Source organism: Urocampus carinirostris, chromosome 7 (assembly GCF_059441175.1).
Source record: "Urocampus carinirostris isolate Australia breed hairy pipefish chromosome 7, RoL_Ucar_1.0, whole genome shotgun sequence".
NCBI lineage: Eukaryota > Metazoa > Chordata > Actinopteri > Syngnathiformes > Syngnathidae > Urocampus > Urocampus carinirostris.
Window position 1 is genome coordinate 26,865,830 of NC_142355.1, and position 23,991 is coordinate 26,889,820.

At 39.0% G+C, this 23,991-nt stretch overlaps 1 protein-coding gene across 9 annotated transcripts in view; it reads right to left on the reverse strand.

Annotated features, from left to right (window-relative positions):
• nrcamb (neuronal cell adhesion molecule b) overlaps positions 1-23,749 on the reverse strand; it is an 89,394-nt gene extending 65,645 nt beyond the window's left edge. For all 9 annotated transcript variants that reach the window (XM_088340392.1, XM_088340396.1, XM_088340391.1 and 6 more), the window contains exons 1-2: positions 23,617-23,749; positions 13,286-13,361 (exon numbers count right to left, since the gene is read on the reverse strand). The gene's annotated coding sequence lies outside the window, so the exon portion shown is untranslated. The remainder of the gene's footprint in view (positions 1-13,285; positions 13,362-23,616) is intronic.
• Between the last annotated feature and the right edge of the window lie 242 nt (positions 23,750-23,991).

Sequence of the window (23,991 nt, forward strand, 5' to 3'; positions counted from 1 at the left end):
TGATCGGGGGGGGGACCTGAGACAAGTAGAGCATAAGTGGACTGTGGCACTTACTGGTAATTGTGGTACTCAGCAGGCCTTTAAAAGAGGAAAATGCAAACCATATTGCCCATGTTCAAACACAGGTGCTCACCATCTACTCAGATGCTAGTAGGCCAGAGCCTGGGAAATGGAGGAAAAAAATACACAAGAGGCTCAAACTAATTTTGTCATCTCCGTGGTAACCATTAAGAGAAACTGTACGTAAAGCCTCCGACAAAAGAAGTGTGATTACCGGTCCGACTTTGCTAGTGAGCCCTGAACGGAAGTCTTAATCAAGTAGCGGAGGTTCTTCCAATATGTTGAGTTTGCTCTGAGCTTAGCAGGCGGAAGCGAAACAGTCGATGAGAGGTCCGGAGATGTTTTTGGTCGCAAATGAGCTCCCGCGGGGGTGGCCGCCTCCCCCTGGTTAACAATTAATGCCAAACAACAGGGTGTTTCCAGCAAACGCTCAGCTCCCGGGCCCGTTTGGAAAAAAAAACCGCTGATACGAGCCGCTTTGTGTGTGCTGAAAAACTGCCGACAGCATCAGATACGGGGAAACGCATTGGAACAATCGCTTCCACATGGGTGGAAGAGGCCACGAGTCATTTGGATGATATGTGAAGCTGGACTGTGAGAAAATGCTAGGCTGAAGTGAGGAAAACAAAATTGCTCACCCAAAAAATACAAAGAGCTCAAACAGATTACCAATATATATATATATAGATTTGATAAAAAGAAAGGGCTTTTAGAGCAGGTTGGAATTTCTTATCTGTGGTTTGAGCTTTCTCTCCTGTTCTCGTTCCAGGTTCAATTCCGTTGCTATCTTCTTTCCTTATTTTGAGTGTATCGAACGATAAATGTATCAGTGTCAAAAAAAGATATGTATGTATATATATGAGTAAAACATTGACAATCAAAATATACTAAAACTACCAGAAACGTTTAATAAAAATATGTTCAAAATGTGATATAATAAAGAAATGTTACAACAAAACTCCTTAAAATAAAAAAGGAAAACAATAGAAAACTGGCAAAAAAAATTAAATTAGTAAATATAATTATACGATTTTGAATAAACAAATAAATACACACTACATTCTGATGAAGGAAAACACATACAAATATGATTTGATAAAGAAAATGATTGGGTGACGTCAGAAAAACTAAAAACAATGTTTACCAAGAAATCCAAAGATCTATCTATATATCTACCCTGGTCATATTTGTTAGCACAATAGAAAAAAAAAGGGAAAACGTAGCAAAAAAACACACACATTTTTTGGGGGGACCATGGCCAACATAAATGCCCAAACACCCAAACAAGTTAAGCACCTCGGCACCCAAGTTGGTCATGCTTTCGTCCTTCCAGATGAAACGGGACACAAGAAAGCGGCCATGTCACTCGGGTCAGGGTGACACAACACACTCTTCTGTTCAACAGCAGGGCCCGACAGCTTTCACTGGTTTACCCCTTCCGCATCATACGGGTGCCCTGCCCATCCCTTAGAACGTGTCTAAACATCCCACTATCCTTTTACAACACCTCTTCACTCATTCCTATCACAACCAAGAAATCCAAAGACAATAAAAAAATACAATTTAAATAAAGAAAAGAATTAATAGCAAAAACTAACTGAACAACTCTGTCAAAAGAACAAATAAAACCAAGAATAAAAATACATTTAGCATTAGAAAACATACCACCATACTACAAGAAATACTAAATGATAAAAGATAATATAAAATCTAATAAATTAATTGTGTTCATGTTTAAAAACTCAAAACAAATAGAAATGAAGATGAAAAAAACTATTCTCAAACCTTTATCAATAACACAATATAAGAAGGAAAATAAAGAAAAAATAATTAAAAACTATTCAGCAAAAACTATATTCATAATTTGAAACAATTTGAAACTATTTGTTGACTTAACAGTTAAAAAGTATTCCAAAAAAACTGAATAAAATGTAGAAATGGTCGATCTGTGAAGTCCGTCAAAAATAAGTAAAAAAAAGTTTAGAATTATTTAAAAAGGAATAATATTTTTTTTTTAATTTGAATGGCTTGAATTCTGATTTTTTTTTTTTATAATATTGAATATAATAAACATAATTTTCAATATAGAGATATTTCCCTTGGTAGTTATTGATGAAGCATTTCATTGTTAAAGTACTTCAATGTAATCAAACCCACAGAATAAATTAAAAAACAAAATTGGAATTAGCCTGTTGAAATTGTTCGGTGGGAAAACACCGGTGAGAAAATCCCGGGCAGGTGGAGCAAGGTCTAGTGTTATTGAGCGACGTGTTCTCAGGGTGCCCACACAATATAGGCTCCTTCCACTCCACCTGTGTCTCTGAAAGCTCGAGGCAAAGGAGAGCCTCGCCCCCCGCCCTACTTCCCCCCACTCAATCAAAGAGGCTTCTCAAAAACCCCAGCCCATTGTCTTCCCAAAGCTTTCCCCGCACCGGGGCAGCTTTTACATTTGAAGCTGCAAGAGAAGTTTGCTCATTACTGGCCGTCCCTGGTTCCACTTTGTCTCTTTTTGTGCAAATGACAGAATAATCCAGACGGGACAATGAGAGCCCCGTTCTGTAATATAAGAGGAAAGTAGAAGTATGGAACTAGGGGGGTCTCATTTGCAGGAGTGAAGCGTTGGAGATGTGACCGGGAACTGTCACCTGGAGAGTCTTTAATGCAGGGGTTTGAAAGGTGAGAAGAGTTTGGAGGAGATAAGTTCCTGTACATATGTTTATATTCTTGGGTGAATTAAATCTCAAATTGCTCGCTTGAAGGCAAGTTAAACTAAAGGCTAGGATTATCCCCAGAGATACATCTAGTCTTTCTAACCATCACGTATAAAAAATGAACAGGTTTTGTAATCCCCTTACGCCCCTCAACACATTTTCTCCTTAGATCTACACAATTCACATAGGTAACCTGCTTTGATTTCAAAACGGTAATTTTCTCCAAAAGGTGAGACATATTTATGCCTGGAGTCTGGGTGAGACTCAGCCGCATCAGGTTTTTCACAAGAAATGTTTGATGAATTCCAAAATGTTCAAATATCTTTCTTTTTCTAAATAAAATTAGCTTAAAAAAATAAATATAAAAAAATAAAGAAATCAACCAATTAGGGATGAAAAAATAAATAAACAATGATACACAGGAGATATAAACAGCTGAAAAGACTACATATAGACAAATATAATTAGTTTTATTCAGTTCAGTTGTCTGTGTGAACAGTTCTTAAACCCTTCATTTTCTACACATAGATGGAACAGTGAACATGAACCATTATGTCTTTTCCTGCCTACTCTTTGCTCCTGGAATTAAGAAAAGGAGAACCCAAAACACAACCACAAAATGACTGAAAAATGATAAAAAAAAAAAAACCTTAAAAATGAGAATCTTAAAAATGACCCAAACACTACTGAAGAGAGAAACAAAATAAACCCCCCAAAAAACACCTGAAAAATTACCTGAAAGAAAAAAAAGAACAATTAAAAAAAAACTTAAATTTAAAGATTAAGTATAAAAAAAATGAAAGCATATAAAAAACTATGGGAAAAGTACAAAAGCTAGTAAAGTGTGAAAAAGTGCTGAAAAGTATATAGAAGTATAGGAAAAGTATTTTTTTTTAAAAAGGGGACATTTCATTGTTATCATAAACCACAAATGAAATTCAATGATTGAGTAGATTAAAAAACAAAAACACTAAAAAGTGACCTCCCCCAAAAAAAGTAAACCTACCACAAAAATATACAAAAAAATATACAGAAAAATGACTGAACAGCCAAACCAATCGCCGCCCCCTGTCCCCCACCAAAAAATAAAAAATGAACAGAACTACCCAAAAAAGTCAACCGAAAAAACATTAAAGAAATATTTCAAAACATTTTTTGTAAGACAGGGCATCAAATTACTCAAAAGTACTAAGGTACGAAAAAACACTGAACAATGACACCAAAAAACAATCCAAAAAAGACAAAATAACCAAAAATACGACCAAAAAAGCTAAACTAAAACAAAAATCTTCCAACACACAACTGAAAAATTTACAAGAACATCCGACCCCCCATAAAAAAAGATCAAAACGATATTTAAAAAAATAATTCACAACATTTTATTTTCCAATGACGGGGGCCACAAGAGACCCCTGCTTCACTGACATCAACACCCCCTCCTTTTCTCCACCCTCTTCTTCCCAACGTGTAGCAGTTGACTGATGGGCAGAGCACAAAACAACGTGCGTGAATGTCGGCGCAATCCATTAAAACAGAAAGAAAGCCTATATTGTCAACCCCTGCCCCCGCCTGCCTCTCGGTCATACCCCTCCCCATCCTCAAGCAAGCTCCATAGAGATGTTGCAGGTGGATATAAATCATTTTGCCTCGGAAGCGTTTCAAAAGGAGCGCACCATCCAATTTTGCAGTCCCAGGGACTCAAACAACGGCACCTTTTCAAAGTGTGAGGAAAATAAATTAAAATCAAAAAATCAAAAGGCGACATTTGTAAAAATTGTAAAACTGAGGTGAACTGTCCAAATAAATAAAATATGTATACCACACTTTATATTTTCTGTAATTTGGTTACATACACGCTCCCCTACTTAACAACATTCGACTTACGCAGAACGGTAGATACGAACATTTTTTACGGGTTGTTGAAAAATATCCGGAGATTGCTAAAATTTTGTATTGCGTGCACCTTTTTCCGAGTATTATTGTAGTGCTTCTTTCCACCGCTACCAGCGTGGGGCGCTGTGAGAGCTCACTCAGCATCCACCCCGAAGAAGAAATCCGGCTTCTACTTCCGGGTTCGTATGTAGTAACGTGTACTGTATCCCTAGCGCGCTAAGAACTTTGACATTTTTATTGTTTAATATCTTGTGCATTCATTCAATATGATTGGTGTAAAATGTAAAGAAGAGGTGAGCCGTTTCTTTTCAAATGAAAGTGGAATAAGAAAGCTTGATGCGGTTGAGAAAATGGTCAGAATGCTTTTTTTTAGCCATTTTTTATCATAGAGGAGGACCTCTTGATGCCCAATTGTCAAAAGTAAGTAAAACCTCACTTTATTTATCTTTATAGAGCATATTATTTTATTAAATGTTATTTTTTTAGTACAAAACAATACAGCCTTAAACATACTTATATAAACTTCAAACATACATTCCATCCAAAATATAGCACCGAACCAACTTACTAACAAATTCAACTTAAGAACGATTGCTGGAACCTAATTTGTTCGTAGGTCGGGAAGCGTCTGTACTGAATTTTGTATTAACCAAAGATTGAACCATTACATTAAGTAGATCGACCCTAAATAGTGTTAAAATCAAGGAACAGCAATGATGCCAAGAGTGATCACAAATAGAACCACCCTGTTCAATAACGATCAAAATAAAACAACCCCGGCATTATAAGCATAGTTCATTTTACGTGTTCAATAATGACCAAAATACATCAATCCTGGCATTATGGGCATATTTCATTGCAAGCGTTCGATGATCATTGAACAAATTTGTTTCACTGATTTCCAAAATTATTATTTTAAGTAGGAATATTCAATTTGGTAAAATTCAGCGTACCCGGATGAATAAAAAAAGATACTTAAGGAACCCATAACAAAACTGACTGAAGAGAAAAAAAATCATCCACATCGTTATAGATATTTACAACACTAATGTCTTCATCGGACCTGCAGGGGTCAGTAAAACAACCAGTGAACAAAAAGTTCCCAACCTCCTGTCAGTGTCACCACCAGCACAAAGGGTAGACCCAATCGCGTAACGTTTACTCACAAGTTTATTGAGATAGAGGGGAAAAGCAGTGCCCGTGATCCAGTGCTCGCTGGAAGCGGGAAGAAAGCCGCGCACAGAATTGGAACGAGTTCCGAATGCAGAAAATTGTGGTGTTGAGGATGGGAAAAACAGGTCGATAGCGGGGACAGAAGAGCAAAAACATGGTCGGGATCAAAATACGGGTCGTAAGCCGGGACGGGAGAGCAGACGTCGTATGGGTCGAAAACAGGTCGTAAGCCGGGAGAGCAAAACATGGTCGGGATCAAAAACAGGTCGTAGCCGGAGACAGACGGGGAAATCAGGAATGGACGGGTAGAAAACGGGTGCAAAAAGCGGGACCGACTGGAGTCAGAGTCAAAATGCTTGCATTGTAACAACAGAGGTTCGCTGACGGACTTACAACCGGAGAGTGACAGGACTGGGTTTAAAAAGGGACGGCGAACCAATGAGGTAGCCCGCAGTGGCTGGCGCCAAATGAGCGGGCACAGGTGATGCTAATGAGTAATCAAGACAGTCAGGTGACGGCAAATTCATGCAAACAGCTATATCATTTATCAAATACAGACTGCATGTTTTACTTATTATTTTCATTGTTTGTACAAATATACAAGTAGATAAAAATTGTTGCTTCTAATCTAAAAATACATATCCAACTTATTTTTTTTAATGATTTTTTTACAAATAAAATAAAATGGCCAAAAACGGGAATAGAGGTACGATTCGCCTAAATTTTGTGTTTTTTTTATAGTGGCATTTAGAATATAAAGTAGTACATTACATAAGATTTAGAATTATTTTGTGAATATAATTAATACCAAATAGATCTTAGTGTAATGATTACTGATGTGAATCAGCTGTGCGCGCTCTTTTGGTGCCAACTGCCTCGGACTCTGATTGGCTCCCTGTCACTATTTAAACCCACGTCTATCTGTCACCTGTTGTCAGTCCGTCTGTGTACCTTAGTTTACTCTAGGCAAGCTTTTTTCGACCCTGACTCACTCCTGTTTTTGCTCCCGTCTGTTCCCCAGCTTCGACCCGTATTTTGAACCTGACCACTTCTACTCTCCTCTCCTGGCTTTCGACTCGTTGCTGATCCCGACCACGTTTTTTTGCTCTCCTGTCCCGGCCACTGACCCATTTTTTTTTCAGTTCGCGACACCACCATCGTTCGCCACGGAAGTCCCACTTCCGCGTTCAGAGCGACCTGCTTCCTGCGACTCTCGATCGCCGGATCGTGGGTGCAATCCTTTCCTTTCTTCCCAATAAATTTGAGAGAAACGTAACGCAAGTGGGTCCTCTCTCCGTTCTGGTCCTGACACATAGTGTGCAAACGAGTGTTAAGGAAACTTCCACTTCAGCCTTTTCTCAAAAAACTAACAAGAAAGCCTCAAAACAAATAAACTCCATGGATACGTTTCAGTTTAGTAGTGCACCTTCAGTTCCTTTCCATCAAGCAAAGAGAAAGAGGTGGAGAAAGGGGGTATTTGAATAGCGTGATGCAAATGGGACCCCATATAAAAGCTTTATTATTATAAATAGAATCAAATTAGTTATGCACGTGGTGAACAAGCTCCATAGAGGTAAACATGGCTGCCGTTCCTCAAGCCGTCAATCAATCCCCAAGCGGGTCATGTGATCCGCACACACGTGTGAATGGCGGCAAAATGAGAACTCGTTTTCAGCAGAGTCTGAATGAGCTTTGATTGCGTTCGCCTCAACTTGAACTATCGCCGCTTTATTTGACAAGTCCTGTTTTGCATATGCAAAACCGAACAAATAAGCGAGGCTCGGGCAAGCGCCCATCGAGTTGGTGAGTAAACAGCTTAGACGGCTTGTGAATTGTAAAGCAAAGCGAGGGTTTTTTATTGTAAGCCATTCATTCGTGCTAGAATTACAGATACAAGTATAGCAATTTAAATAACCACCATGTCCGAGTCTAGCTCGACTATTTCAGAAGATGTAACTTGTAAAATTTTGGGGGAAAGGGTCTGATAATAACATCAAGTAGCGCAAGATGGGATAATGATAATGTTATTCTGTCCTTTTTCTAGTATGTACAGTAATTATGTAATAGTAATCTAATAGTTATGAAAAGATGTAACAGTATGTAATTATGTAATTCATTTAATACGAATTTTGAGTAGATGAGAGGATGAGTCTCAGTAGTGTTTCACTTCATTATCGCATTGGTGGAGGTGATGGGTAGGTTGCATAATGAGTATTTTTTAATTAATTAACACCGTTATGGTGCAGAGCCTTTTGAAACCTGATTCCATGATGGAAGGGCGTGTCCTGTCCCTAAATATGTCTGTCATTACTTTATCCATGCATGTTTGTGTTCATCCATGCCTTTTTATTCTATCAATCCAACTAGCATCCATTCATGAAATGAAATGAAATAATTTGCATTTATATAGCGCTTTTTAAGTCAATGACTTCCCAAAGCGCTTTACAATGTGCTCCACATTTCCCAATAGCGGCCTTGTATTGCAGCCATGAAAGACGCTAACCTGCTTATTGGGGGTATTAGGGGTTCAGTGTCTTACCCAAGGACACTTCGACATGTAACACGGACAAGCCGGGATTCGAACTGGGATCCCTTGATCCCAAGACGAGCGCTCTACCTTCTGAGCTACTACCGCCCCTATCATCCATCTTATCATCATTCCAAGTAATGATCAATCCCCTCCATCAATGCCATCCATCCATAGTTGCATCCAGCCATTAATCATTATTTCAACCACTGCCTTCCTTCATTCATCCATCCATCCATCGATTATTGACTCTATGCATCCCTCAATTATTGCATCATTATCCATTTATGGAACCCAAACATCCACCTGTTCATCCATCCAACCATCAATCCATCCATCACTCCATTGTGTTTTATTTGAGTGTTGTTTTTTTAATCATTCAAGTATTCAAAAAAAAGCAAATATTATCCAGAGTAAAATAACCAGTGTGAAATTAACGAGTCAAGAAAAGCCATGTTTATTTGTATAGCCCTAAATCAAAGACTCAAAGGACTGCACAGACTACCATTACACTTAAACACTAAGACTTAGATTTTGACACCACATCAAACATACGGTCCTAATCTACAGAGTGTTATTAACGCTGGTAATTTTACTCCATACTTAACATTGTTACATTTCGCCCCAAAACAATATTAAGGAAACATAATCCTTAAAATGGGCAAGATGATCACATAAAACATAACATAAAAACATCTGAAAGTACTATGAAGCTATAGATTTCTGGACGAGATGATGACCAAAACACGAGAATATAAAATGGAAACTATTTGTCTTGACCAGAAAATGAGACTGAGATCGAGTAAAGGAGGAGAAAGAAAGGCTTGGGGAAGGTTGCTCTGTTAAAGAGAGGTTAAAGAAACGATAAAAATGCAGGCTCAGTTAATAAAAGTATAGTTTGCAGCTCTCCCGGGCAATGTGACTGTGAGCAAGATGTGCACGAAGCGTGACCTTCACTTGCCACACTCGAAGTGGAAGCCCGACAAGTAGAAGAGCCAAGGGGTCGCGTCGACCTCGTCGGTGTCACTCGGCTGCTTTTCGTATCGCCTTAACGGTGTTTACTGACGTTTTTCAAAACACAACAGACCGGAGAAGAGCGTCAGCGCGAATGTTGGGCTTTGAATCAGAGAGACGGACAGGCGATATGTTGGCAGCCACCTGGAGGCTCCCTGCCAGAATCCACCTGCTCACCAACATGAATCTCATTTCTAACAAAATATTGTTGTTCCTCTGTGATTATACTTAGGAAATAATTGCTTCGGATAATGTTTTAGAGGCAAACGATAGTCTGGCCATTGAAAGCAGATCTTAATCCTTAGTCACCAATGAGCTCCCGAAGCGTTCCCAGCCCAGTCAAGAGGTATAGTTTTTCCAGCATGTCCTGGGTTGTCCTCATCGTTTCCTGCCAGAGGGGCATGCCCAAAACACCTTTCCAGTGAAGTATCCAGATCAGCTACTTGAGCGTCCTCAGTATAGAGAAGCAGGGGCCCTATTCCCAAGGTAATTCCAATGAACACATTAATAATGGCCAAGAACTGGAACAATAAGCAGGGTTGAGTAGGGTTACTTTAACTTGATTACTTTCAATTACTTTTGGATTCCTCCAATACCAAATATGCTAATGAAAGACAAAATAAACTAAATATGAATAAAATTACAAAATTTTGTGCAGGCTTGGGGAGTAACAGAATACATGGAACGGCAAAAATGATTTTGGCAAGGTGTTTGGATTTATTTTCATTTTGTTTCTGTTGCATTTTATGTTAGTTTTGCCGGAGATCAAAGAGATCAAAGCCAGGAGAGAAAGCTTACCACGTGTTGTGAGTCATAAGTTTATTCATATTTAGTTTATTTTGTCTTTTATTAGCATATTTGGTATTGGAGTAATCCAAAAGTAATTGAAAGTAATCCAGTTAAAGTAACCCTACCCAACCCTGACAATAAGACAATATATTCCACTCTTTTATCCCCCCAAACAAACCCAAACACGTAAGACGGACACACACACATTGGTTAAAATACAATAAAAACAAAATAAACAATAATCAAAATCAAATGTGATTATGACAAGGCACAGACTAACCATGTGAGGAGAGGGACATGAGGGAAGGTTATCCACACCGATAGGGATGGCAGCAGATGGCCTCAGGAATTCAGCCATTGAACCACACCCAACCAGTGTGGACTTCTAAAACGAGGAAGCACTGAAATATAAAACTATGAATTTAAAAAAAAAAAAAAACTTAAACAAACCAAAGATAAATCAATTGATCATTTAAAAGCCATATTAAAAAAGTAGGTCTTGAGCCTCCTCTTAAACATATCAGGTGGCTTGCTGAACCTTCCATAAGTGATGACCAAATAGCTGAATGCTGCCTTACTATAGGTTTTGGTCATCACCCTAGAAACAGTCAGCAAACCTCTGCCAGAGGACCTCAGGACCGCAAGGGGTGATAAAATAAAAACAAATCGGACAGATAAGCACCTTGAAATGTATCTTGGGAGCCAATGCAGCGATTTTAAAATTGGTGTAATATGATCCCCCTTGCAGCACAGCGGAACAGTGGTTAGCGCAGTTCTGAGGTCATGGGTTCAAATCCAGCTACCAGACTTCTTGTGCGGAGTTTGTATGTTCTCCCCGTGCTTGCGTGGGTTTCCTCCGGGCACCCCGGTTTCCTCCCACATTCCAAAAACATGCATTTCAGTTTAACTGACCAGTCCAAATTGTCCCTAGGTGTGAATGAGCGAGTGAGTTGTCTGTCTATGTGTGCCCTGCGACTGGCTGGCAACCAGTTCAGGGAGTCCCCTGCCCACTGCCCGAAGATGACTGGGATGGGCTCCAGCACCCCCGCGACCCCACTGAGGATAAGCGGTGCAGATAATGGATGGATGGATGATCCCCCTTTCAGGGCCAGCTAAGACCTCCATTTTGTCCTGGTTGAGGTGTATGAAATTCTCTACCATCCATCAATTAATATCTGAAATGCATTTTAAAAGGGTATCCATAGGCCTTAATCCTAAAACCAGACTGAAATTTGTCTAAGAAAGAATTACATATTTCACTGATCTAAAACTTGCATTAGGGCAACTGGGAAAAAAGCTAAAAATGGATAAGATGTAGATGATTTCAACCTCTGCAGCCTTCAAAGTAGAGAACTGAAATTGCCTGCCACATCATCCAACATAGTCTCTTTAGCGTGTCCTGGGTCATTTTTGGGGTCTCCTGCTGGCGAGACAATCCCTAAGTAGTTGCAATGAACAGATGCATGACCAAGAACCAGCTTCACTTCCATTATACACTTGATTTGACCCCTTAGTTCCATTATTGATGAGGACTACAACTATTTGGATGAAGTGTTTTAAATTGGAAGAAGAAAATAAACAGAAACCATGGTTGTCAACTGAAACCACTGAAACCTTAAAGCAAACCACCTGAGAACTGAATCCTGACAGTAATTAACACACAAGGGACTTTAGTCCTTTTGCCAACAGACTTACAATGGGTTCTTCAGTAGACACAAGGACTTGTTTAAACAATACTAAGTTTTTCTTTAATTAGCAATATTACTGTACATGACTTCCCAACACTTGCATCCTGAGCACAGAGAAATCCTGACTGTGCAAAAGATTTGAACCAGGTGCAGAGTTGTTTAAACAGAGTGAGGCAAAGAGTGAGTACAAAGGTGGTGACAGATGAACTCGTAACCGTCACAAGGTTTTACCTCTGTCCTCAGCTGTACGTGCAAGCCTTCGGGACTCGTTCCCGAGGCTGAGGTCCGATCCATTCCTTCACACTCGACTGAGTCGAGGACACCTATCACAAACTGTATCAACGCCTCTCGTAATGCATTAGCTCGACATCCTGTAGAATCCCAGACACACTTGAAGCTTTGAGAAGAGCTCAAATGGATCCTTTACAAAAGAGTCATTTTACTGCTTTACTGCAAATTTAATTTTTTATTTCTTCAGACTCCACGGCTATTAAATGTATTTGTCTTTATTGTCATTGATTACAACCTACATTAAACTACACTGCTCATTAGATTTGTCATGACACTCCATAAAAAACATGTAAAAAACTTTCAAAGAAAAAAATAGATAAAGAATACTATGATAGGCAATATTTACAAGGTAGTGCGTGTAAACTGGCCTAGGATTTTGAGTATGGCTTCCTTGATTTTTGTGGTTGTAGTCATAAAGTTGGTACTTTCCTTGTTCATGTTGGTATTAATTCTCAAATACCACAGATCATCCTCAGTTAATATTACCTAATCACCAAATCTAAATTGTATTAAGATTACATTCATTTTTTTCACCAGGAAAACCAAAAACATTTTGTTGTTTAAGACCAGGAATAAAACACATGATTGTTTCAGTTCCCCACCATTTTGTCCCTGGCATCATATCAGCATCACTAAGCATGATCTCAGTAACACAGAACACTAGTCCACATCACGCCCAATTTAAACTCCAAGAGCTATTTTGAATTTCTTCGCATCGCTGCCCACTGTCACAGGGTGGGCAACGATAAGAGGGTGCATCACCATGGCAACAATAGCAATCAAAGAGGCAGTCCAACTCTTGTGCTTCCAAATGAGCTAGGCCAACACAAAACCGTGCTGCCGGTGGACCAACGCCAGTCGGGCGAGCTTTGACCTTTCCGTTCAGGACGAGAACAAAAGAGAAGGTACCGTCACTGTTTGCAAGCCTATTAGCTCTGCTGAGTGGGCTAATATTTAATGAAATGTCTTCCTGGCGGGAACGTGGCAGAGGCTGTTAAAACCTAGAGGCAGACCTTTACCAGATATGTAGCACAGGGTGACATTTGTTCGCATGCAGTGGGAGGGGAAACAGCGCTCAAAAGAACTTTCAGTGCTGGAAAATGTCAAAGTCGGCCAGAGTCAAAAGAGTTCCGACTTACCAGAAAATAACGATATTCCCTTCTCTCTTCTCTTTATTGGATGTCCAACTTTGTATTGTGTTTCTTTTTCTTTAATCTGTTGGGAGAGAAAAACAACTGTTCAGAACATGGTGCGGTCAAAAGTTTGTCAGGTCAGCCATTCCCGTTGAGAATTGATTCTGTATCAATCCGTTTCAAGTAGTGTTTGGTTGTAGACCAGGGCAAACTATGGTAAGTCAAACCCTGAACCTCACACAGTGTCTGGTGGCCTCATTTTTCCAGTTCTGGACTCTGAACCTCAAAACCGTACGCATGGCACCTGGTGGTATCAATTTTCTAGTTTTTGATTCCTAAACCTCAGAAACGAGAAGTACGCATAGCACCCAGTTGTCTAATTTTTCTGGTTTGGACTCCTTACACTCAGAACTGGGAACCACACATAGTACCTGGTGAAACTCAAATATCTAGTTTTGGTTTCCTGAAACTCAGAACCAAGAAGCACACAGAACCTGGTTCTCTCATTTATCTGGTTTAGATTTCAGAATCTCAGAACTCAGAATTACACATAGTACCTGGTGGTCTCATTTTCCTGGTTTGGATCCCTGAAACTCAGAAATCATAAGCACAAATAGTAGCTTGTAGTCTCATTTTTATTGTACAGATTCCTGGACCTCAGAACTAAGAGGCACTTTTAGTATCTGGTGGTTCTGCTCTCTGATTTGAATCCCCGTACCTCAGAACTGAAAAGCACACACAGTACCCAATTGTCTACTTTTTCAGTTTGGACTCCTTAAACTCAGAACTGAGAACCACCATAGTACCTGGCGAAACTCAATTATCTCCTTTTGGTTTCCTGAAACTCAGAATTGAAAGCACGCAAAACCTGGTTCTCTCATTTATCTGGTTTAGATTCCTGAATCTAAGAACTCAGAAGTACACATAGTACCTGGTGGTCTCATTTTCCTGGTTTGGATCCCTGAAACTCGGAAATCATAAGCACAAATACTATCTTTTAGGATCATTTTTGTTGTGTGGACTCCTGAACCTCAGAACTAAGAAGCACTTTTAGTACCCGATGGGTCAGTTTTCTGATTTGAAGCCCTGAACCTCAGAACTGAAAAGCACACACAGTACCCAGTTGCCTAAGTTTTCTAGTTTGCATTCCTGAACCCTGTAAGTGAGAACCACACATAGTTGGTCTCATTTTTGTGGTTTGGACTCCTGACTCTCAGAAGTGAGAAGCACACTTTAAATGTTGTGCTAATTTTTCCTGGTTTAAACTCCTGAATCCGAGAACTTTTCTCTGACCGATATCGATGCCCTAATCTTGAGTATTAAAATATCTCAGTACCACATGTTGTTAACATGCATGAAACGTCCTTCCATTCTGATCTTTTTAAAGAAGTATCTTTAAATTTCAACATAGATTATGTTTCCTTTATTGATATTTCCATTCCTTTCATTTTCGGTTCATGGCTAACTGGTTACCATTTGAGGCTGATACCTGGACCGATACCTGGTCATGTGCGTTGTCCAGATCTAATTTTTATGATGCTCAGTACAATTCCGATGATTTATTTTGATAAGCAAGGCACAAACTACCTGATAATTCTGAGGGTTGCAGGTTTCCGAGGTGTTTTTGGCTTAGCATCCAAACAAGCAATTGAGAAAATGGATGGACAAATTACAAAAAATATGTTCCTGCATTGAATGCGCATCATAAATTCTGACATTACGTATTTGGCAACTGTTTCAAACAAAAATCCTGAAATCTTAAATCACATCATATCTGTAGAAGAGTGACACAAACTGGAAAAGGAGGCACATGTATTTAATTCCCTTCAACAACTCCTGCCATGCCCCCCCCCCCCTCCATCTCATTGGTCTCCTATCATCGCCTGTCAACTTCACTCTCTTAGTACTCGTCTCATCTCTCCTCTTTTCACCCCTCTTGAGCTTTCCACTGTTTTTTTCTTTTTGTCGTTCATTGTCCATCTTTCTGTTCATCTTTCAACCTGAAGGTCAATGAGACACTCATGTCATGTTGCATGTCTCTGGAGATGCACAAGTAAGATGAAAACACCTACACAACACATTCAGCTAGGGCTGCAATAACAAATCGACTAAATTGATTAAAATCGATGATTAAAAGCGTCGGCAATTAATTAGATGATAGATTTGTTGTATCACGTGATTCATGAGCCACCAAGATCGTTAAATCAATGCAAATTAGAGTGCACACCGTTTCGTTGTGATGCTGGGAATTGTAGTACCGCTTTGGTCTGGAAGAGGGCGCCAAGACAGTTTTGACAAAACAAGTGCCAGAAAACATACAAAAATTATTCACTCGGAAAGAGGGAAATTATAACTTGAGGGGCTGTGGTGAATTCAAAATCCCAAAGGTGAGAACCACCAGGAAAAGTATGTGTGTGTCTGTGTGTGGAGTCAGACTTTGGAATAATTTGCAAAATGAGACCAAACAATGTCCAACTATCCATGTGTTCAAAGTTAAATACAAAAAAGCATTACTGGCAAAATACAGGGATGAAGAAAATGGGATATGAGGGAGATTGGAAATACTGCTTTTAAAACTACGGTTAACTTGTTGTTATTGTTGTTATTATTACATCAGAACTGTTATTATAAGTATTGCGTTTATTTTTATTGTTATTATTACTGGTGCCGCAGTGACATTATGCGCATTATGACGTTGAGGGATGGGTATTGCGAAGATTAGTTTATAAAATATGTGATTATTGTAACTAATATAATTATTGATAGCTGACCTATGTAATAAGTATATCCATGAGATTTTGTTGTATTGGACACAAGAGGAGCTATCTATAAAATGTATTTAATAGGGAAGATAAAGGGGTAGGAAAAATAAACATCTGCTTCTGACTACCCCTTCGAACATGTTATGTGACATTATTTTGTTGTTGACTCATTGTGTTTGTCCTGTTTTTATTTTTATGTTCAAAATAAAAGTTTTCATTCATTCATTTATGTTAGTTTTTTTCATACTACATTTTGAACATTTACAAACAAAATTGGCATGAAAGTTTAGACTTTGTTGTGTTTGACTGGTTTATCATGAAACAAAGTTAACAATTTTCAAGCGAACAGACAAAAATACAGAGAAGAACAATCAGAATATAAGTGAACAATGAATAAAGAAAAAAGAGAATAATAGTAATGAAATGTTTAACTCTACCAAAGGGTCAAATTCTTGAGCATATATCATTTTAATATCGGCAATGTTTATCATATTCTAAAATGTAACCCTCAAAAACAAATTCGTTGACAACATTTTAAAAGTATTTTTTTTATGCATTATTTTTTGTGGATAAAAATGTAGACAAATTCAAATGTATTACTTTTTTGTTTTGTATGATGAGTCCAAATTTAATATGATCCGCCAATCCGTCCAAAACTTCAATATTTGTATAAATAGGAGGAAAATTAGAAATCCGATCCATGGATTAATCGGAAAAATAATCGACCGATGTATCAATTATGTAATATATATATATATATATATATATATATATATATACGTGTATATATAGATTATTAAATTGCAACATGGCCCACAGTGCACAGGTTCAGGGTTCAAGTCCAGCTACCGCAGCCTCCCAGTGTGGAGTCTGCTTGTTCTCCCAGTGTTTGTGTGGGTTTCCTCCGGGCACTCCGGTTTCCTCCCACATCCCAAAAACATGCATGTCAGGTTAATTGGCCAGTCCGAATTGTCCCTAGGTGTGAATGAGCGAGTGAGTTGTCTGTCTCTGTGTCCCCTGCGATTGTCTGGCAACCACTTCAGGGTGTCCCATGCCCACTGCCCGAAGACAGCTGGGATGGGCTCCAGCACCCCCCGCATGCTTAGTGAGGATAAACGGTGCAGATAATGGATGGATGGACTGTACGTAAAATTGCTTTGGTCTTAGCTCCTCCTTTAGTTGGTAGCCCAGTTCCTTTTTATTGACTATTGTTCGGGTTTTTTCTGCAGACACGGATTCTGAGCGTTCAGAGAACTCTGCTTTGAGCACAAATTTAAGGTTTTACCGTGTAGAATAATAAACTCTGTTAAACATTGAACTTTGTGGACCCGGCAATGAGAAAAATGCTATGAAAAATCAAACAAACGCACCCCGTTACACAAAATAATCTGTCCGCATAATCTTTGGACACCCAGGTAACGGGAATTTGTGAAGTATTTATAATTCACATTTATACTTCCTGTTATTTCTCACCCCCAGCTCAAAACCAACATTCAAATAGCTGGCTATATTTTTCTGTACTACTTCTTTTTTTTTATCATGTATTTATTTGATTTCACAAGATATTTGTACATTTTCACTCAAGAAAATAAAACCCAGTCTTCTGAGCTAGCCCTATTTGCAGTTTTACAATGAACATTAACAAACCTAGTGCTCAAAAGCAGGGAGCTAACTATTGCGTTTAAATACTTGGTCTTTAAAACCATCCATCCATTATCTGCACCGCTTATCCTCAGTAGGGTCGCAAGGGTGCCGGAGCCCATCTAAGCTATCTCCGGGCAGTGGGCAGGGGACACCCTGAACTGCTTGCCAGCCAGTCGCAGGGCACAGAGAGACAGAGACAGACAACTCACTTACTCATTCATACCTAGGGACAATTTGGACCGGCCAATTAAACTGACACGCATATTTCTTGGAATGTGGGAGGAAACCGACACAAGGACGGGGAGAACATGCAAACTCCACATAGGAGATTCGATCTCATGACCTCAGAACTGTGCCGCACACGCGTTAACCACTGCACCGCCGTGCTGCCCTGGGTCTTTAAAACCAATTGGATGGAATTAATCCATCCATAAACAAATGGGAAATATATCATGTACATGTAGATGTCGGCATTTATATTTCTTCATAGGTGCAAATGAGAAAACATTTAATTGGTCTACATTTTCTTTTTGCCTCTTGTATTGCCGAATAAATTGATTTAAAGCTTTATTGGAAGATACAAAAAGTAAAATCAATTATTTTTGTATCTCCTGTCCAGACTCCTCTGCCGGTCTACTTGTGACTCCAAGAGCCAATGAGAAGTTTGCATTCTCAATCCGGGCCCCAGTGCTGTGGAACGCACTGCCGGAGATAAGATCTGCAACCTCAGTGTATTTTTTTAAATCTAGACTTAAGACCTACTTCTATTCAATAGCTTATGATTGCTGCCCACCTCATACTTTTATCCTGTCTTTGAGATTTGAGATGAGTCAGCGGACTAGCATCCGGATCAAAGCATGTCAACGTTTGCGTTGACCAGCCGGCAGAGATGGGAAGCTGCGCCATTTTGGACTAATTTACAGACAGGAGGTGTTGTTGCTGTCATGCACTTCCTGGATAAATTTCAACATATTACCTATTGTTTTTTCTTATTGATGTTCACTTTGTTTTTTGGTGTACATTAAAACACCAGCATTTTTTTTTTTAAATTGATGTTCACTATGTATTGTGTACTGTTACCCAATGTTAAATCTATTACACCCTGGTCATCCTAGAAAGGGGATTACCACTTGTGAGGCCCCTTCTCAAAGTTTCTTATTTTCTTTGTGCTGAGGTTTTGAGTTTTTCCTTGCTCACATGTTAAAGATCAGGGAATGGTGTAGTCGTCACTTGCGCAGTCCTTTGATACATTTTGTGATTAAGGGTGATACAAATAAATGGGACTTGACTTTGACATATATAACCCAATGCAACCAACGATTTCAAAAGTTTTCCTATTCCTGCTCTATCTGCACTCTTATTAGAATTGACACACATAATGATTGACGTCTTTGCAATTTACTTGCGTCTGATGTTTATCGACTTTAGTCTGAACCAACATCAGATACTTCCTTTCCAAGATACTGACACGATGCTATCAAGAACAAAACAAAATAACAGAACGCCAGTGCTGACCTTAGTTGCCACTCGTTACTCAATAGGTAGCCTTGTTGTCTTTGTAAGGGATACAAAATCTTAATGGGAGACAATCACCATCTGATAGACGGCGTTTCATGATGGGAACGCTCAATAACATCAGGCAGACAGGCGACTTCACTTTGTAAACAAGCAAATATTGTTATATACACGATGAAAACTTTGCTGCAGGTAATCAAAAACGACATTGGGGCTCCCCTTAGACTTGTTATAAAGTGTTTGAATGTCTTCCAGGGAATTGAAAGAACTACCTGACTATAGCTCATCTGTTCTCAAATTTTGGAAGGGGAAATGGTCACTTTCCAAAAACATTCAGCTAATGTTCGTTATATACAGCAGCAGTACCATTAAAACAAGAAAATTTAGTTGAAAAAATGCAAAGCGTTGTAGGAAAGCCAATGCTGCTTGACATTTGGCTAAAGACCGGATTAATGGACAGTCTGAGCTGGGCTGACATAAGGAAAGACAAATTATGGGCAATTTAGCATCCTTAACAAGAGCACTCAGAGAGGAAAGTAGACCTCTGCCAAGGCCTTAAGATTTCTCACACAGAGAATAAGCACAAAGGCTGCAAAGTTTTGCCTGGATAATACAAGAAACAAAACCAGTTGACTCATCAAGCAAATTGTCACCGCTATTCTCAACTCCATTTTTTATATTTGCATGAATTCAATGTCCATAGGATAGGCAGTGCAGATAATGGATGGATACTATTAAATCCATCCATCCATCCATCCATTATCCTCATACCTTATCCTCAATAGGGTCGTGGGGGTGCTGGAGCCCATCCCAGATATCTTCAGGTAGTGGGCAGTGGACACCCTGAACTGGTTGCCAGCCAGTCGCAGGGCACACAAAGACAGACAGCTCACTCGCTCATTCACATTAGGGACAATTTAAACCGGCCAATTAACCTGACATGCATGTTTTTGAGAATGTGGGAGGAAACCTGAGTGCTCGGGGGAAACCCACCAAGGCATGAGGAAAACATGCAAACTCCATACAGGGAGGCTGCGGTAGCTTCACTTGAACCCTGAACCTCTCAAGAATCAATACATGTTAAAACAACAAAAATGATGAATAGGTAAATAGACGTTTTCTGAATGTGGTAATATTTATTTTGGGTTTTCATTCGATACTAGTATTTCAAGAGAGGCCGAATCCCTCTTCTGAACGATAAGGCACTCTCCTGACAAATACTAATCATCAGCAGAGGGAGGGGGCGAGCCACAAAAGAATGGCTCCCCTCCGTGACTTCATAAGAGGGAATTGAGATGTGCCTTGATGCTTAACCTCACGCGAAATGTCGAGCAAATAAAAACGTCAAAGCAGCTAATAAATTGCAGATATCGGCTTATTAGTGTGTCCTCCCTCACAGATGATACCGAACAGCTGTTGGCAACAGGTGTACACATGAAAGTGAATGTGTTAAAGGTGTTTCTATCGATGTAATTGAATGAAAAAGATTAAAAGAGGTTATAGAAGAAAAAAAACATTGCTTTGAAATGTGTGAGTAACTGGGAATTGGATTCTTTCTGACCGTTCTGTAAGATATTGTTCTTAAAATTTAAAGAAAACCTCAAAAACTGATTATGCAGGACACAAACAAGGAATTTGAAGTGTACATGAGAGCATGACTCCTTGTGATTTTTAACACAACAAGTCAATACATCATTGACTAATTCTAATGTTCACCCGGCACTATTACTTTATTTTTCTTGCTTTTAAAACATTTAAATTAGTATAGCCTTCCTTGGAAAATACACTTTGGAGGACTCACTGTAAAATTAGGACTATAAACCACAAGTTTAATGTAATGTTGTGCTTTGTGATTGGATAAAACTAGCATGAACAGACCCTCATCATGGTGAAGGTGTCAATTGTAAGGGGAGGGCTAACTACCATATTAGGAATCATTTTAGAAGTGTGTTTTTTTCTAAGCGTAAATAGTGAGCCGAAAAGAAAGGATTACAAGAAGCAACGTCCAATGAAGCAGAAATATTCTAGGCGGATTTCTATTCATCTGTCGACATTATCGTGTGTTTTCGGGTAAATATTTTACACGGTTGGATTCTATGGATTGTCTTTGATGTTACAAAGCCAGTCTTGTCATATAGACTGATAGTCATGTTTCTAATGGGTATATTTTGGTGAAATGAATCCCAAGAGTTTAAGCTTTCTAAGGATATGAGGCATGACGTATTTCAGAGACCGTGACACGTATTTGTTTATCAAAAGTCCGGTGGCCCATTGGCGAGTCGTCCGAACATTAAGGGGTTAATATCACTAAAACTCTTCCTGTATACTGTCTTTCTTTGTAAATATCTAATGTTTATATGTGGGACATGCAGCTTATAGTCAGGTGTGGCTTATGTATGTACTAAATGTTTTCCTTTAAAAATGTACTGGATACAGCTTTTAATCAGGTGCGCTTTATAGTCCGAATTTTACAGCCTAAAATATGCAAAATAATTTGCAAAGGTTGTACAACAAAATGATCTATTCCCCAAGTTTTAAAATGTTGAAATTAGGAGAAGCACCGTTTCAAATACAGTTCTTTTTTTGACATATATTGTCTAAAAATAAAATAAATATATACACACATTTCAATATCACTGTCTCGTGTCCATATATATATATATATATATATATACATACATACATATATAATATATATATACATACATACATATATAATATATATATAAGTAGATAATCTGTCTTTTTAGGGTGGCAGCAATAATATATTTTTAACATATTTGTATATTGTTTGTATAATCATCAGGGTCCGTACACATTTTAAAGCACTTTTTAAGATTATTTTCAAATTTCTGAAGTACCCTGCATCTTGGTCTCTTCACCTGCTTTCTTGGGCGGATGGCGCTTCACATGAAAACGCCATAAAAAACGTATTAGTCAACCAGGAATTTTTGTCTAATGTCTGCCCGGACACCCGGGGCGTGCATCATTTACGTTGTGCGTACAATTTACACAAGGTGGCCAACTACTTTTTCAAGAAAGAAAAAAAAAAACTTTTGTATTTGTTTTTTAAATGTTCTTTTCAAATCAAACGTTTGTTTTATTCCAATTTCAAAATCTTTGTTCGGTTAGGAAATTTCGGAATTTCATTTCGTTAGGCAATTTGCATACTCGGCAGCCAATCAGAAGCCTGCATCGAATAGCTTAGTATTTCCGGAGCATTAAAAGGTCGTGCATTTGCATGTCCTTTTCCAAAGTAGACGCACAGAGAACACAAGAAAAATGGAGAAGTGGTTAGGAATCAAGCCAAAACCTCAACCCCAGAAGAAACATCCAAAAGAAGCTAACAAAATTGATGACGCTAAAAAACGTAAATGTACATTAAAAGGATCTTGGAAAGAAGAGTTCACGTGGCTCGTAGCAGACGACGCAACGCAAACATTGCATGAATGAAGATGAGTAAACACAGGTACATACTGATGGCAGATGGAACACAGCAATGTCATATCCATGCAATGAAAGTTATAAGTAGATTTATAATAATCCTAATTTTAAAGTGTTGTTATGTTATATATTCTGATTATCAATCCTTCATACTTTGCAACAATGTTTTTTTTTTTGTTTTTTTAGTAGTCTTAGTGTGTTTCGAGTTGTGAAAAATGGGGCAGGCAACTTTATGGGTTGGCAGGCAACTTTTCAGGGTTGGTGTCCGGCAACTTTTTGTCATGAGTTTCAGACACTGCTATATACATGTATACATAAAAGAACATTACGAATAACAAAAGATACAAATACAAATTCAACTCAAGGGTGCATGAGTAGTCAAGTGTAGTGTGTCTAGTTGAAAGTGGCTGTAGTGTAAATGTAAATAGTCTGCATTTATATAGCGCTTTTCAAGTCAATAAAGACTTACCAATGTGCTTCACACTTACCCATTCACACACACTCACACCCCAATAGCAGCATCAGCCATGCAAGGCAACTACCTGCGTATCGGGAGCATTAGGCATTCAGTGACTTGCTCAAGGACACTGACATATAAAACGGGGAAGCCGGGAATCGAACCTGCGACCTCTTGATCCCATGACAAGCACTTAACCTCCTGAGCTACTTCCGCCAAAAATAACTCAAATATGATTTAGTTTAAAGTGTCTGTAGTGTAATAGTGTAATTCTAATATACAATGTCCTTTGAAAACTTCAAGAGCATACCTCAGCACACACCCCCCAAAAAAAAAAATAAAAATAAAATAAAATCCCCCACTTTGATAGAAGTCAGTAAACGCCCCACCTACGCTCCAAAAGCAAGCTTGTCACAACTCCTGTCACAGGCAATCTGTGATTGCTAGTTTCTGATTATCATAAGCATCATTTTGGCTCCAGGTACCCTGGTATAAATCCAAAATAAACACATCACCTTTATCCCGACCCGTATCATAAATCCACAGATCAGAGGTCATGCCACATAATCCGGGGCGGCTACTTTAGTCTCCCGTCAGAAGCGACTGAGTGGCAGGCGAGGGAAAGCAGCTTGTTCCCTCTCTAACGGTGTCCTCCCTCTCTCCCCCGATCACCCTCCCATCGGCCTCCCACCCACGGCTCGCCTCACTCTCGCTCACTCTCTCGCTCGATCGTCCCTCCCCTCAGCTTTCCTACCCTCTCACAGTGGGATTAAAAACAACCTTTTGTCTTCCTACAATGGGGGTTAAACATTTCCTGGTATCACATAAAGTTACTGGGTGGGATTTCTTTTTTTCCATGGTAAGAAGAAAGTGTAGGTAGGGTTAGCATG